The 15,056-nt window shown below is 30.9% G+C and overlaps 1 long non-coding RNA gene across 1 annotated transcript; it reads left to right on the top strand.

Annotated features, from left to right (window-relative positions):
- Positions 1-4,254: 4,254 nt before the first annotated feature.
- On the top strand, positions 4,255-5,639 carry LOC111907528 (uncharacterized). Its single transcript, XR_002855585.3, has 2 exons — positions 4,255-4,608; positions 5,339-5,639. It is a non-coding gene; the product is annotated as an uncharacterized LOC111907528 (long non-coding RNA).
- The last annotated feature ends 9,417 nt before the right edge of the window (positions 5,640-15,056 follow it).

The raw sequence follows: 15,056 nt of genomic DNA, 5'->3' as shown, positions 1-15,056 counted from the left end.
GTAATGTCTGTTGACAAGTCTTTGTGACTTTGTGCATAGTCATTACGAGAGGATCAATGCATATAAGTTTAGAATCTAACAGATTTCGATAAATGGCAGGAATTTGGAATTCTTACATTTACGATGAGGATTTGGGATTGTGAAATGTGAATCATTGGAATTATGTTCAATTAATCTATTCCAAAAAGTAAGGATCATAGAAAAACACAGTGTGCATACTTGGTGCATGGCGAAACTATTGTTTGGACAAACATAGTGTGCATGCTTGGAGCACAACATGAATATTGTTTCATATTAAAGTATAAAGTTTATTATTTGAAACATTATACAATGAATAATGAGTAATCAATATGGTGTTTAAATAAAAAGGTGTTCTATTTACTCACAAAGGTGCTTGGGGCCATATTGGATTTGATTATTCTTATGTTTCACTTTGTATGTTTTGACTTCCAGAATAACTAGGTCATTCTTCTCGAATGACTAAGTTATTCAAACCATCCACAGTCGATAATACGTTGGAAGCAGGTATTAAGGCAAGACTGTCATGAAGTTGGCTTGTAGATGTCTAAGGTGTTGGACATAGCAAAGAGTTGCTACAACATTCATGGGTGCTCATAAGTTCTGAGTATTGGATTAAACCCACGCTCATTTGACTCACTTCATGGATTTTATCACGAGTGATCATGAGACGATAATATCTTATATTCTTCAAACCTAGAGATATGAGTTGGTTATACATTGATTTACGAAAAAGCATTGGTAACTTGATGTTATAAAATGTGCCTTTATGTATGATTCAAAAAGTAGTAGAACAAGCATATGAGTCGAAGTTTATCCATTCCTTTTACCCTTAAAGGGATAAAAGAGATATATGTGGGCTCCTCGATGATTTAGTGATGACACCCCTAAGTGCTTGGCCAAGCATGTACTGATTTGATTTGTTCAATTAGTCAGTTGTCATAAATCGAAAATCGGGAAAAAACAAATGGACAAAGAGAATGATTATAATCCATATCTCAGTCCATATGATATCTAGAATGGAGGAATATATGATCCCTTATCTAATGGACAAGTCATTTGACTAGGTTAGAGTTCGGCATCGGCTTTAAGAGCTACGATTGCTAGTCCGGATCTTGGAGTAATATACAATAATAGTTTTAGACTTATCCAAGTGGGAGACTATTAAATTAGATGTCTAAGCCCATAACTATTATTGGTATGTATTCGACCCGATAGTAGCATGGTCCATTTGGGTTGCACTTCACCGGAACAATTTATATGGATAGTCGTTTGAGAATAGTATGTTTATGATTTATATTAATATATTATAAGTTCTAATATATTAATATGGAATCATATTATTTAATTAATATTGATCAAGAATTAACTTAGTGATAAAAAAAAAGAACTAATTAAATATGGACTCTTATATATAGGATGGGTCAAGTTCATTTAGGTTGGGCTAAGCTTGCATGGATAGTCCATGGAGTTTTTAACCCATGGATCCTATGAAAATGAAAGGTCATTGGTATTAGGGTTTACATGAATGTAACCCTAATCCTCCATACTATATAAAGAGGTCTTTGGCACATGAAATGACACTAGTGTGTGAGGATACAAGAGTGGGATGATTTCTAGTGTGCATTATATTCTCTCAAGTTTTCTAAGGTGGTTTTGGTGATTTGTGATTCCACTTGAGGCTTCCACACTATTGGGACTAAGCTCTTAAAGTTCAAGACTTCAAGCTACATCAAAAGGTATGTCATCTAACTAGGCTTTTGTAGTATAGTTGCTTCATATTATGTTGGTTAGGATGAAACCTGGGAATGTTGAATATTTGCATTTATAATAGAGAAAATATAGATCCAAGATTTATAGGGTTGCATGTACACCATAGGAGTGTTAGAATGCTCAAAACCCATAATTAATTCCTATAAAGTGCAAAAAAGAAAAATATGAGTGACCTTTTACAACAAATGAAGAAAGTTGGTAGAGTTAAAATGATATTTTCCCAATAAAAAAGGATAACAAACAACTGAAAAAATGTCATCATGTTATATGCCCATTACAATTCATATATTATGGAAGAATCAAGAAAATGGACAATGCATAAAAATGAACATCATAATTGTGCCAGTAATATAATAATAATACCAATAAAATTGTAGAAAGTTTCGGTAAAAAGCTTAAAAAATAGTTATACGTCTCTCAAATACATCTTGACATCATATTCATTCATATGATTTATTCACCTTAATTTTTTTTTGTTTGAAACCTTTAATCTAACACCAAACCAACCCTAGTTCTAAAAACTCAACCAACAAAATCTACTAATATGATATATATATATATATATATATATATATATATATATATATATATATATATATATATATATATATATATATATATATATATCAATTTGTGTCATTAGCATCATTAATTATCATAAGTTAGAAAACTTTTGAGTGGATGTTATTAATTAGAAAAAATGAAAAGCTATATAGATTTTAAAAGAATATGATGCAAGGATATCACATATTTTGAATTATATTCATTTGGAAGACCTTATTTACAAGATTATAAAGATGAGAGATTTATAACTATATTGACATTATACTTTACTTGTTTTCTACTTACTTTATGCATATTTTTCAAATTGTGCTTCATCGGTCCTTAATATTTACACCTCACATACGGCTACATAGTTTTTATTGCATTAAATATTAATGAAATTGGGAAAATAATTCACATAAAGTTTAAAACATTGAATTTGCGGTGCTACACATATTTGTCTTAGGTGCTATTTGTATTTTTTTTTTCTAAAACCCATTTTTGACCATTTATTGCTGCGCCTCGCAACACTTGGCTATTTGCAGAAGTTTGTTTTTGAAGATTTTTAACTTTAAAACTGTTGTGTGTGTGTTGCGCGATGTAACATTAGACCATCTGTTTCAAACATATTCACAATTTACTTTAACTTATTGCAGCAGTCTGTAGACATTAAAAAAAATAGACTTTTTATTAAATGTTTTAGCCGTTTGGTCCACCTCATCTGCTACAGAGGGTTGTAGAGGTGGTCCGCAGATTTCAGACATTTTCGTTTCGTAAAAACAAACAACACCTTAGTCTTCTATGTCTGTTATTGTCACTGGCCGACTTATTGATGTGAAAAGTCTTAAGTAGAAGTAAGGGTTACGATCTCATTAGTCACCACTGTATAATACACAATGTTATATATTTCCTATCCTGATTATAAATAAAACAATCTGTTTTCACTTCTCATGTTCCTACATTTGCTTCTCTCTAGATATGAATGAAACTTCTTTGGTGTTCCATTGATGTAGTGTTTCTTGTGTTCCACTATTACTTATTAGTAATGTTGACTATTGTTATGTTTATCGTGTTGTGTTTCAAAAATAATATTGCAATGACAAGAACTTGAAAATACTTATATATTGACCCAAGTATTAACAGAAGTTTGTAGTGATTTCATTTCCGATTTCTCAAAACATATCACAAGGGATTTAACAAAGAAAAGTAATTAACCAAAAGGTTTGTGAAGTTTTTGCGAAACTTCAAAACTTGCACCATATGGACAGAGTCCACTTGCAAAAACTAGTAATATAATCTCTCTCTCTCTCTCTCTCTTGTTTTTTTTTTTTTTTTTTTTTATTTTTTTTTTTTTATTTTGTATTGGACAAAGAATGCATTAAAAAGAGAAAATATGAATTACAGGACTTAACAAAAAAGATAATCAGAAAAAATTATTAATAAATTAATTTCGTAAAATTAAAAAGATTTCATAAATAGCTTATTAAAAAAGTATATAGTTATTTCACAATAAGTTTGATATATTTTTTTTAACGCCAGGTAAAATATTATTAAAACAAAAGAAAACACAATTAGTTTTGATGATACAGTTTCTGTGTGGCAATCTCCTTCCATTTTGTTATTTTAACGTATAAAAAAAGGTATAGCCCATATATAATAATTTTCGAATTTTGTTTATTATCACATAAATTTCAGTAATTAACTAATTATCCCCTCAAAACCTAAAAGTCAACCACTTTAAGTAAATTTATTTTCCTTATTACTTTATTTCTAAACAATATTTTTATGATACGTTGAAATTGTGTATATAACGTGTACAAACTAAAATAAATTAATTAAATGAATTGACTAAACATATAAATGAAAAATAATTTCTCTTATTAAAATCTGTAAAAGGATGGGAGTGGTGACCTAAGCAACTTACATAATAGGAGATAACATATACTTACAGGTGCCTATTTTCAGAGTAATATTTTTTATTTCAGAACAACTACTCTTCAGTAACCTGTACTTTTTGAAGTAAATGTTGTAAATTTTCTTGAATTTAGTACTTTCGACTCTCTATATAAGGCCAGCTATATATAAGCATGTTGAAATCCCACACGCAACCTCTGTCATCCAGCCCAGCTACCTAACAAACTACACGCCTTCTCAACCCCTCTACCCATCCCACCCCACCCCTACCCCACCCCACCCCCACCCGACATCTTCTTCTTTAACCCCTCTCTTTACCCCCCAAACCTTCTTGAATCTCTTCTTCCTCAACTCATACTTGTAAGTCTCTTTCTCTCATTCATGCATCATCATCTTGTATCTATATGTTGTATATCTATGTATATACATACGTGTATTCATATATGTATACATATGCATGTATGTATGTGTGTTTACATGTATCTATGTCATATGAATGTGTGTATCTTGAATTTTCATTGGTTTTTTGAGAATAAGATTATGCATGTTGATAATTTTCTGAAAAATATGATTCTTCATCATCGTTCATATGTTTTAACATTCCTTATAGACACATAGGAATGTAAAGGATGTGTATAAACATACAAATATGTTATATATACGTAGGTATATGCTTCTTTTTTCTTGAAAATAAATTATCCTTTTGTGGGTGTCTTTTATTCTACTTTATTCTAAAAAAAAGTTTTGAAATTTTTTATGAGTCAGATAAATGCAATTATTCTTCTCTACTTTCAATGTAAATAAGTCTAATGGAAGGACCGTATTCTTATTTTAATTAGATTGTGAATATGAATACCATATACAATGAGTTTAAGGAAACTTAATTTTTCAAATTTAGTTTGATATATACTTATTTTTTAGATAATTTAGTTTAGCCATCTTTATAATCTTTACATCATTTATATCTTTTATTATTAAAACGACAAATAAAGAGATGAGTTATTACTCCTTTAGAAACATTAATATCTGAATTCATTTGGGTTTAAAACCAAGAACATGAAATGTCTAATTTTGATTGTATGATTGACAGAGGAGGAAGGGAGGGCTGTCATCTTTGCACGTGTCCCAATAATCTTCTCCATTGATCAAGAGGGAAGATGTGAGGAGGACAAAAATGGAATTATCAAAGATTTTTGCGTATGGTTACTATAACTGGCAATGGATGATCCAATGGCGTGAAGATTTCTCAGTATTTCTTCAGAGGTGAAATTACCAATTTGCCCCGTCATTAGGGGCAACTTATGAGAGAGAGGTGTGGATTGATTAGTACCAATGATTGATTGACTTATTTCATATATATAATAGTAATATATTGGTACCCTTTTGTTTTATTGTGTGCTTTGGTTGGATATTAGGTAGTTCTTTCTTTACATTATGTCCTTTTCGGTCATTTCCTTAAACATACCTTTTCATTTAGATGAATTGTCCAAAACAATAACTTTTTCAAACCATGTTTTTCAGTTTAGAAATCTTGAATTTAATTTTTTTTTAATTTATGTAGATGAATTGTCAAAAAAACAACTTTTTCAAACCATGTTTTTCAGTTTAGAAATCTTGAATTTTATTTTATTTTTTTTAATTTTATTTTGTGTTATTATTTATTGAATTGGTATGAAATACGATAGTGGATTGGTGACAAAAAAAATATATGATTTTTTGAACGCTTTATTCAGTTTTAGATATTTAACTTTGCAGTATTTAATTTTCATCTTCTATACAACAATGTGTTGAAAATACTGGGTTCCACCCCTTTTTGTTCATGAAAAGAATAATTCCATTTGGAGTTTTGGTTGGATGATATATACATCACCCCTTTCATGACTATTGTCATGGATTTTGGTTGATGCATAATAATCCTTTCTTTGCATGAACATTAGGATGAGCTCGTATTGCTGTCAAATCGTTGCTTAGTTTGACCATTAGAATTCTATGCAATTAATTCTCGACATTATCTTACTATTTAAGAATTCATATATGGAAATCCTACGAAATTATAAGGTACGTAGATAACAAGTCAAGTCTACTAAAGATAATGATGTATTAATAACATATATTGTTGGAATTAAGGTAAAAGCTTTACTATACCTTAGGCTGCAAGGTGTTGTAAAGTATTTGCCGGCGGTATCCGACGTGGCTGATTTCATTGCTGGTGAACACCGAACCGTGAGGTCGTTTTTACCGGCGGTGGCTTTCTACCGGGGTGAAGGTTTGAATTTTTGACGGTCGGCAATGGCTATCAGGGCAATTTTCCTTTTTTTTTTTTTTTTTTTTTTTTTTTATATACATAAAAAAACTATTATGTATACAATTCATATTTTCAAAATTTAACCACACTATACACTCTCAACAAACATTTTTCATTGAAAATGTCTTCCAACAATCCAAACTCTTTCAATCAAAATGCTCAAACCAAAATGTTAACAACTCTTTCGCACTTTTCGGCTACGATCTGTCATCACCACCACCTTACCGACCACAAATTGATGGTGTTCCTTGCTATTATGCACAATTCCAAATGCCCCAACAATTTCATTTCCAATCTCAACTCTAAATCCAACCATCTCAAACCTAATTTCCATCCCAATCGCCTTTCACACCTTTAACCGAAATTGTTTCTGATTCCGAACATGAAGAACAACAAGAACAACCTCAACAACAAAAGAAAGGGAAGGCTGATCCGAGAAGATGGACACAAAAAGAAGAAATTGAGTTAGCAAACGCATGGTCGACATATCCAAAGATGGTGGCACGGGAAATGGTCAAAATCGTGATCAATTTTGGTTATGTATCACAGAGCGATTTTGTAGGGGAATGGGTCGAAATCCGGATTGTCAGACCTCCGACCAATATAACTCCAAATGGAATCTTATGAACAAACTCATCACACATTGGAATGAAAATTACACAAACTTTGAAAATCAATGAGCTAGTGGAGAAAGTGAAGCGGGTTTGTTGAAAAAAACACACGCTACATTCCAAGATGATTTGTTAAAGCCTTTTAAGTTTATTAATGTGTGGGGAGTTGTCAAAATAAGCATTAAGTAGAGGGAACTTGCAACACATGAAGAAATTGATAATCCACCAAAAAGAAGCTGAATATCTTCATATTCGAGCTCACAACAAGTCTCATCAGATGGTCATGTAGGCGTTAATCTTAATGATGATAACAAAAACATTGAAGAAATATGTCCGTCTCCTCCTCCAATGAGAAGGGACAAAACGAAAGCTCTAGCAAAAGGAAAAGGCAAAGCGACATCTTCAAATTCGTCAGTCAGAACCGAACGATCAGCTAGATCTTAAGAAATGATGACACAATTGAATTCTACTTTGAATAGACATATGACTGAAACCTTCCGACTCATAGAGTATTCGTTGTTAATTGTAAGATGTGAGACAACTCGACCCCGAAGACCAAGAGACGGCTAAAGCGGTGAAGCAGTCTATTCGCGAAAAATATAAGCTAAACAACAAATGAAATTTCAATTTTATGTTTTTTTCTAGGCTTTTTTTATTATTATTTTTTTTAATTTTGTTTTAATTTTTCACGTCATGTTTTTTTTAGGTTTTAATGTAGTTTTTAATTTCATGTTATTTTTTATTTTTAGAATTTCTAAAATGTAATTTTTAATTTTATGTTATTTTTAATTTTAGTATGATTTTTAAAAAAATTCTTATTTTTTTTATTGAAATTAAAAAACAAAAAATAAAGGAAAAAAAACTCATAGGTAAACTATTTACCACACCCTATTCCGTAGGTGAAAATTATAAAAAATGTAAAAGTTGACGTGATGCTTACATGACACATTTTTATCATCGGTAAAAAAACGTCACACCCCTTAGTCTTAAATATGAAAAAGAAAAGTTGGAGTTGACCTTAGTCTCGTCGATGTCCTCCCTCTTTGAGGTCGAGGGTTCAAGTCCCGTCGTGGACATAGGTAGAATTAGGTGTTAGTTTAGGAGTAGATTAGTATATTTGTATTTGCCGGTTCAAAAAAAAAATAATATCGAACAATTCCACCTTAAAGAGATTACATTATAGAAGTAGTTAACCAGGATTAGTTACCCCAAATGTGAATTTGAAGGTCAAGTAGAATATGAGTTAAGTTTGGAAAGATTAGAATTCCTTAGAAAAAGATAATGTAAAAGATTTGCGCGTCTATAATGCTTTAGAAGTATGTATAAAAGCTTACTAGGTGTAAGACCTATGTATTACATGAGTTCATTTTAAAGAAAAAAAATATGAAATTTTAAACATTTGAGAAGTTTGAATTTATGAGAAAAAAATAGAAAAATATTGAATTATTAAAATTAAATTGTTTGTTTTTCTTTTAATTTAAACAAATAAGTTAGATAAATAAACAAAGGAAACTAATAAACTTTAATTTTGAATTTTTGAAATTAAAAAGAAGTCAATTAATGAAATTGATATGCAATTATTATTATATTTATTGCAATTATGACATTTAAATATTACGTGGAAATTAATAAAATGAAAAAAAACCACAAAATGCCATGTGGAAAAAAAATTAATTAAAAATAACTACAAAATGACATGTGGCTAAATCAATAAGAGTGTGACATTTGACAAAATCAATGAGAGTGTGACATTTGGCTAAATCAATGAGAGGATGAGTAAAAAAAAAGTATTATCATTATTAATTATTATCAAGAAGATAAAACTTTACTTTTGGTATTGGAAGCAACCTAATTTGGAAATTTCGATCTATTTAGGGTAAATGAGCTTTATATGGGTAGTTTTAAATTTTTAGGGGTAAATTGACTTAGTTAATCAACCATAAGTTTGTTTGGAATGACCACTCTTCCTTGTTGCAAAAATGTAAGAATTTAAAATTTTAAAAAAGTGAAACTTAATGGAAATGATTATGTTAGTTGATTAAAATTAAGTTGGAACATTGATATTGAGTCGAGAACTAGTAAAAATAAGCACTGAACACATAAAAAGTGGTTAGACTTAAGTATGATATGTGAAATTCAAAGTCTAATTAAATTGATAGAATATGACATTTAGGTTTCTTTGTGATTACAGAGACAAAATCATTTTAAGAGAAGATAATTATTTGACAAAATCATTTGAAAGACATATAACTATAACATCTCATTTAGAGAAAATTTTGTATGACCTTTACTTAGTTGAGATGAAGGACTTAAATGTTATGAAAACTAATAGTTAGACGTTAAATTCGAATTTTCTAAGTTGGAAATATTTATGAAAGTTATTATGGGAAATTTAAGTATTAGGGATCAAACTTGCCAAATTTGCTAAATATAAGTTTGACATGGTGTGACTTAATTTATAAACAAATTTGTTAAATGGGGTTTATATCGGAAGAATGGAAACTTTGACTAGTTTTTAGACTTAAATGGTGATCACTTCAGAAAAAATAGATTTAGGGGTTAATGTGTAAATAAACAAGTATATAAGGTAGTTACTCTTTTTCTTTCATCCATACGAGAACAACCATGTAAGGCCTTCCGCTATACATATCACAAACAACGGAATCACGAGACCATCACCGGTCATGAACCATTGTTGGTGTACCATTCACGACCATGAAGAAGAGAGAGAAGAAGAAGGTTGTGGTCCTTCATGTTGTCCACCACAAATCACCACGAACACGCCCAACCATGAATGGTCGGGGTAGTGTGTACGGGCGTTTTCCGTGGCCACGTAGACCACGAGACGGTTCATGTAGTGTATACCGGACGATCTAATAAGTGTAGAATAGGCGTTTTTTCATGTCCAATGGAGATTTAAAGATCATTTTTTTAATGAAGATTTAGCTATTGTTTCATCATTTTCTAGCTTTGAAGAAGGTGGTTGTTGTTGTTGTTGTTTTTTTTTTTTTTTTTTTTTTTTTTTTTTTTTTTTTTTTTTTTGAACCGGTAAACTAACCTACTCCTAAAACCACCTATGTCTCCTAACGAGAATTGAAGCCATGACCTCTCATTTATCTGTTAATATCTTCAATTTCATTTTCTAGGACTTTGAGTTGTGTCTTCAAATCCTAATTTCAAGCTTGATTGTAGAGTTTAATGAAGTTACAAACTTCTATTTTCTTTCCGGATTCATTCTCCAAGCAACAACTTCCGTATTCGATGCTTAATTACAGTTTTGATGGAGTTTTTTTTAGGATTTTCAACCATAACTCCCTTATAATTCGAATCTCATTAATTGAATTGAGAAATTATCTAGTTTTTAGTTTACATTAAGTTATTTTGTGTGATATTCCAATTTTTACGGTCAGAAAAAACCTTTTTATTTATGTTTATTTTAAAATAGAGTTTATTTATAAATACAGAATTTGTCTTATAAAAAGTATTTATGAAGAGATGTTTTTCAACGATTATTAAAAACTTTGAGATGTCATAACTGATATAAGAAACACAAGTATAAACATAATCATTATCGGTCTTACAATATCTAATAGCCTACATTTCATTTAATCTTTCATCAGATCCAAACATCAAATGTCTTCATATCTATACCTGTGATACAAAGAAACTAAATATGTCAGGTTGGGAAACATGGCGAGTACATATGATTTTCAACCCACAGTAATATAGTTAATATGTTTAATTATCAAACAGTTTACCTGATTACCCATCTCCATTTTTCTTCTATATTTATCTCTACGAAACTAATCCTAAAGATCATTGCCAACATCACATTTTCTTATATTTTCATTGCTAAGGACCTCTCCTAAGGATCATCGCCTAACATCACATAGATAGTACTATTTTGCAATACATGTCCATAAGGGGTAGAGTACATCGCATGAACATATAGTTCATCACTTACATGTTTTGAGTGTGCCATTGTTCCACTGGACCGTTAGAGTCGTCAGTGGTCGCTATCTATACTTTGTTAGATGACTACATCGTAATCATCACGAGTAAAAGTCATGACATCTCCTAATCATCTCTCATCACTACCCGATATATATATATATATATATATATATATATATATATATATATATATATATATATATATATATATAGATAAGTACGGAAATACTTATACAATTAAATCAAGTAAAAACTTGTCATATAGTTCCATCCATTACATATTGCAGATAATAGGCACATATAAATATTTAATTATCTAAATACTTTATTTCTATGTGTAAGATGAAAGTAACTATGCATTCACTTATTAAAAGTGGATGACTGATGAATTCGGCAGCGCTTCGCCTAACACTTTCGCTTTTCTTTTGATGTTTCCTAGGTATGAATATCACTAAGTTTTAGTCTTATATTCCTGGTGACTAATGATAGTCTAGATTCCTCACTAATCCCAATGTCTACATCAAGATCTATCAAGTAAGGAACAACTAGGTAGGTTCATATCGGAGGTAGGGTCTGATTGGTGTACAAAGTATTATGTTTGGAAATCTCATTTTAAACACCTCACTAAATTCAGCCCAACACATTATTCCCGTAAGTAGATCAATCTGTATAGTGACTTGGAATCATTGATAAATTTTATTTATAGGTTCCTAATAACGACTATGAACATAAATATAAGTTACACATGGAAGTAACTTGGAATAAAATAAATGCAACTTAATTTACACGGATTTTAGCAAAAACCAAGAAATTGCGAGGGCGGAATATCGACCCGAAAGCTTCTATTTGTTGGACTCTCTAATGATTTAGAGCCCCACTAAAACACTCTAAAAACTAAGAAAAGTTGGACCAAAAGCAGGAAAACGTTTAAGAGAGAATGAGTTTGAAATGTGTGAGAAATGAGAAGATTTTGAGGGGTATTTATAGGGTTCTAAATCCAGGCATGCCGCGTATCTTATTGGGCATGCCACACCCTTCAATGACGTGTCTCCTTCTTTGCCCAACACATGTTGCATGCATATTCGTCCACCTCAACATCTTCTAGAAGGTGACATGTGTCACCATTTCATGATGTCACATGTCACAACCTTGTGAAGCCATGTCATCATGTCTCTCAGACGAAAAGGAATGTCGACATTGCCTCGTGGCGCCTCTTGGTGGTGTCATGCCGTCAGCCCAGGTAGTTTCTTGCAGATCTTTGGACAACCATAACTTTCGCGTAGGAGTTCCGTTTTCAACGTTCTATATATTCCCACAATACTCTCGATGAGCTCTAAAACTTTCATTAAGTTCTCAACAACTAAATATCACTCTAACTAAAGCTCATTATTAGACCGATTTAGATTGTTAAAGTCCGTGTGAAATTCGTATATCCTTTGTACGAACTCCATTCTCGATTGTCTTTATATCGAGGGGTTCATATGCACGAGATCTTCAGTTCTCGTTTACATTGTTTTGAATAACAATCAACCTATTTGAATTTCGATTTCTATGTCCATACTGCTATGCTGAAACTTTGAAAAATCATAACTTTATCATAGTAAGATTTGGATGTTATCTATATGCATGCTCTCAGTTTTTTTTTATTACTACGACTTTTATTTAGATTGATTAGGCTAATAAGCAACCTTTCTAAAATTCATTTTTTACGACACGTGCAACTAGAGGTGGCAATCGTGTCGGGTTCGTGTCGTGTCGAAACACTAAACGGGTTGAAAGTGCTTGACCCTAACCCGACCCATTTAATTAACGTGTCGTGCCGTGTCAACCCGTTTATTTTCGTGTCGAGTTCGTGTCGGGTTTCGGGTTAGGGCTATACCTTGAAATATGTCATGTCATGTGTGGTTCAAAGATTGAGCATGTTGAAAGAGTAGGAGTTTGGTAGGCAAAAATGAAAAACTAATTGTTTTGAGGCATAATAAATGAAGTCATAGCAAGTTTAGATGACAAAATTAAAAGAGTGAGAGTTGGGGAGGCGTATGACAAGATCATGAGGATGTGATAGTGGTGAAAGAGACTGGGTAGTTTGGAGAGAATGGAAAAACTGAAATGAAATCTTGATCTAGACGGCTAAGTCATTTCAACATTACAAAATATTTCAATTCAAAGGTTTTCTTTTACTTATGCTTTTGGTTTTGTATCTTTCTAGTTTATTTAAATAATTCAAAAAACTTGCATAAAAATAAACGGGTCATTTTCGAGTCATATTCGAGTTGAAATTCTCAACCCTAACCTTACCCATTTAATTTTCGTGTCGTGTCGTGTCAACCCGTTTATTTAAACGGGTTGACATATCTTACCCAAACCCGTTTATTTCGTTTCGGGTTTCATGTCATGTCAATTTTTGCCACTTCTACGTGCAACCATGTTGGTTTAATCGCGAAATTGCGAAGAAGCGTAACTTCTTCATACAATGTCAGATTTCAAAGTTCTTTATATGTACGAAATCTTTGTCATATATACTATGACATTTTTTAATGTTATTTATCCTAAATAAACTTCTATAAAAATTTCATTTTATCACTTATTTTATTTTAATTGTCTAACCCGAAGTTGCGGGTGTTATATTTTGTCATCAATGTAAGTTAGAATATGAAATCATACTTAAGTTGGTGCTTAAAGAGGTCAAATGATGTTTTGTAGTTTCTAACAATCATACATGGAATTTTGAGTTGATGAGGATCAATGTTTGAACTTGATTATCTTATTATCATCATATAATTCCATTTTTTAAAGTGATTTGGTCATATGGAAGTTAATAGGAAGAATTCTAATGGTTATTGAAAACTATGTTGTTATTTGAGGTATCATGTTTCAATTGAGGTTGCTATTTTTTTGGAAGTGAAGATCATTTGCTCATGATCTTCATTATGTGATGATTAATACTTGGAATTAATATTATCAAATGTTCAATCAAGTTAGAGTATGTATAAGGTCATTAAAAGTCATTACAATTAGAATTTTAGAATTGGAGTGGTTAAAGTAAAATTTGATACCTAATTGTTAAACCCCTTTAGGTATCATTAGTGACACTCATAGTCTCCCATCCTACATGTATGCAAATAAGGATGCTCTATAAACCTTTTCTAAAACTATGCATAGATTTTATCAATACAATATCCATATATATATATATATATATATATATATATATATATATATATATATATATATATATATATATAGATAGATAAAGTAATAACAAGTACCATTTGTAAACACATAGAATGCTAAATCATAAGATATAATATCAATCAGAGCCACCATACAAGAAATCAAAACATAGAGTCGGTCCTTAAAGTAAGTATAGGAGACTTGTGCTCCTAGTAAAATCACCTCAATAGGTTAGCAATGAAACAATTTTTTCTTCTAATCTTGGTGCTTTTAAAAGCCTACCTTTTGATTTCAAACATAGGTTAATTAAAAGACCAAAATACTCCTACATGGTTATACTATAAACTAGGTCAAATAACCCATTTTATAACCTATACTCATCATATAAGGAGTAATGATAGTGATGAGAAGCGAAACTGTTATGTCCTAAATTATACATGTTTCAAGGGATACATTTAATATGTATTTACATGTTTTTAAGGTTAAAATGATGATTAATTGTTATTTTTTGCAGATAAAAAGGACCATATGATAAATTGAACGCTAAAAAGACATATTTTAGGCATATTTTCATAGCTTAAAGACTAAGAAAAGTTGTTGATAATTTATATGAAAATATTTCCAAAGAAATTAAATATTTCGAAGATATTTACTGAAATACGTAGATCACGTTGGGCATGTTTGTCTCACCACAAATTAAGTCAGTTACAAAACCCTATAAATTAAAAATTATATTTCTTCCAAAAGAGATATACATGGGAGAA

This window comes from Lactuca sativa, chromosome 7, assembly GCF_002870075.4.
Source record: "Lactuca sativa cultivar Salinas chromosome 7, Lsat_Salinas_v11, whole genome shotgun sequence".
Classification (NCBI taxonomy): domain Eukaryota; kingdom Viridiplantae; phylum Streptophyta; class Magnoliopsida; order Asterales; family Asteraceae; genus Lactuca; species Lactuca sativa.
This window is presented reverse-complemented; position numbering and strand designations above follow the sequence as displayed.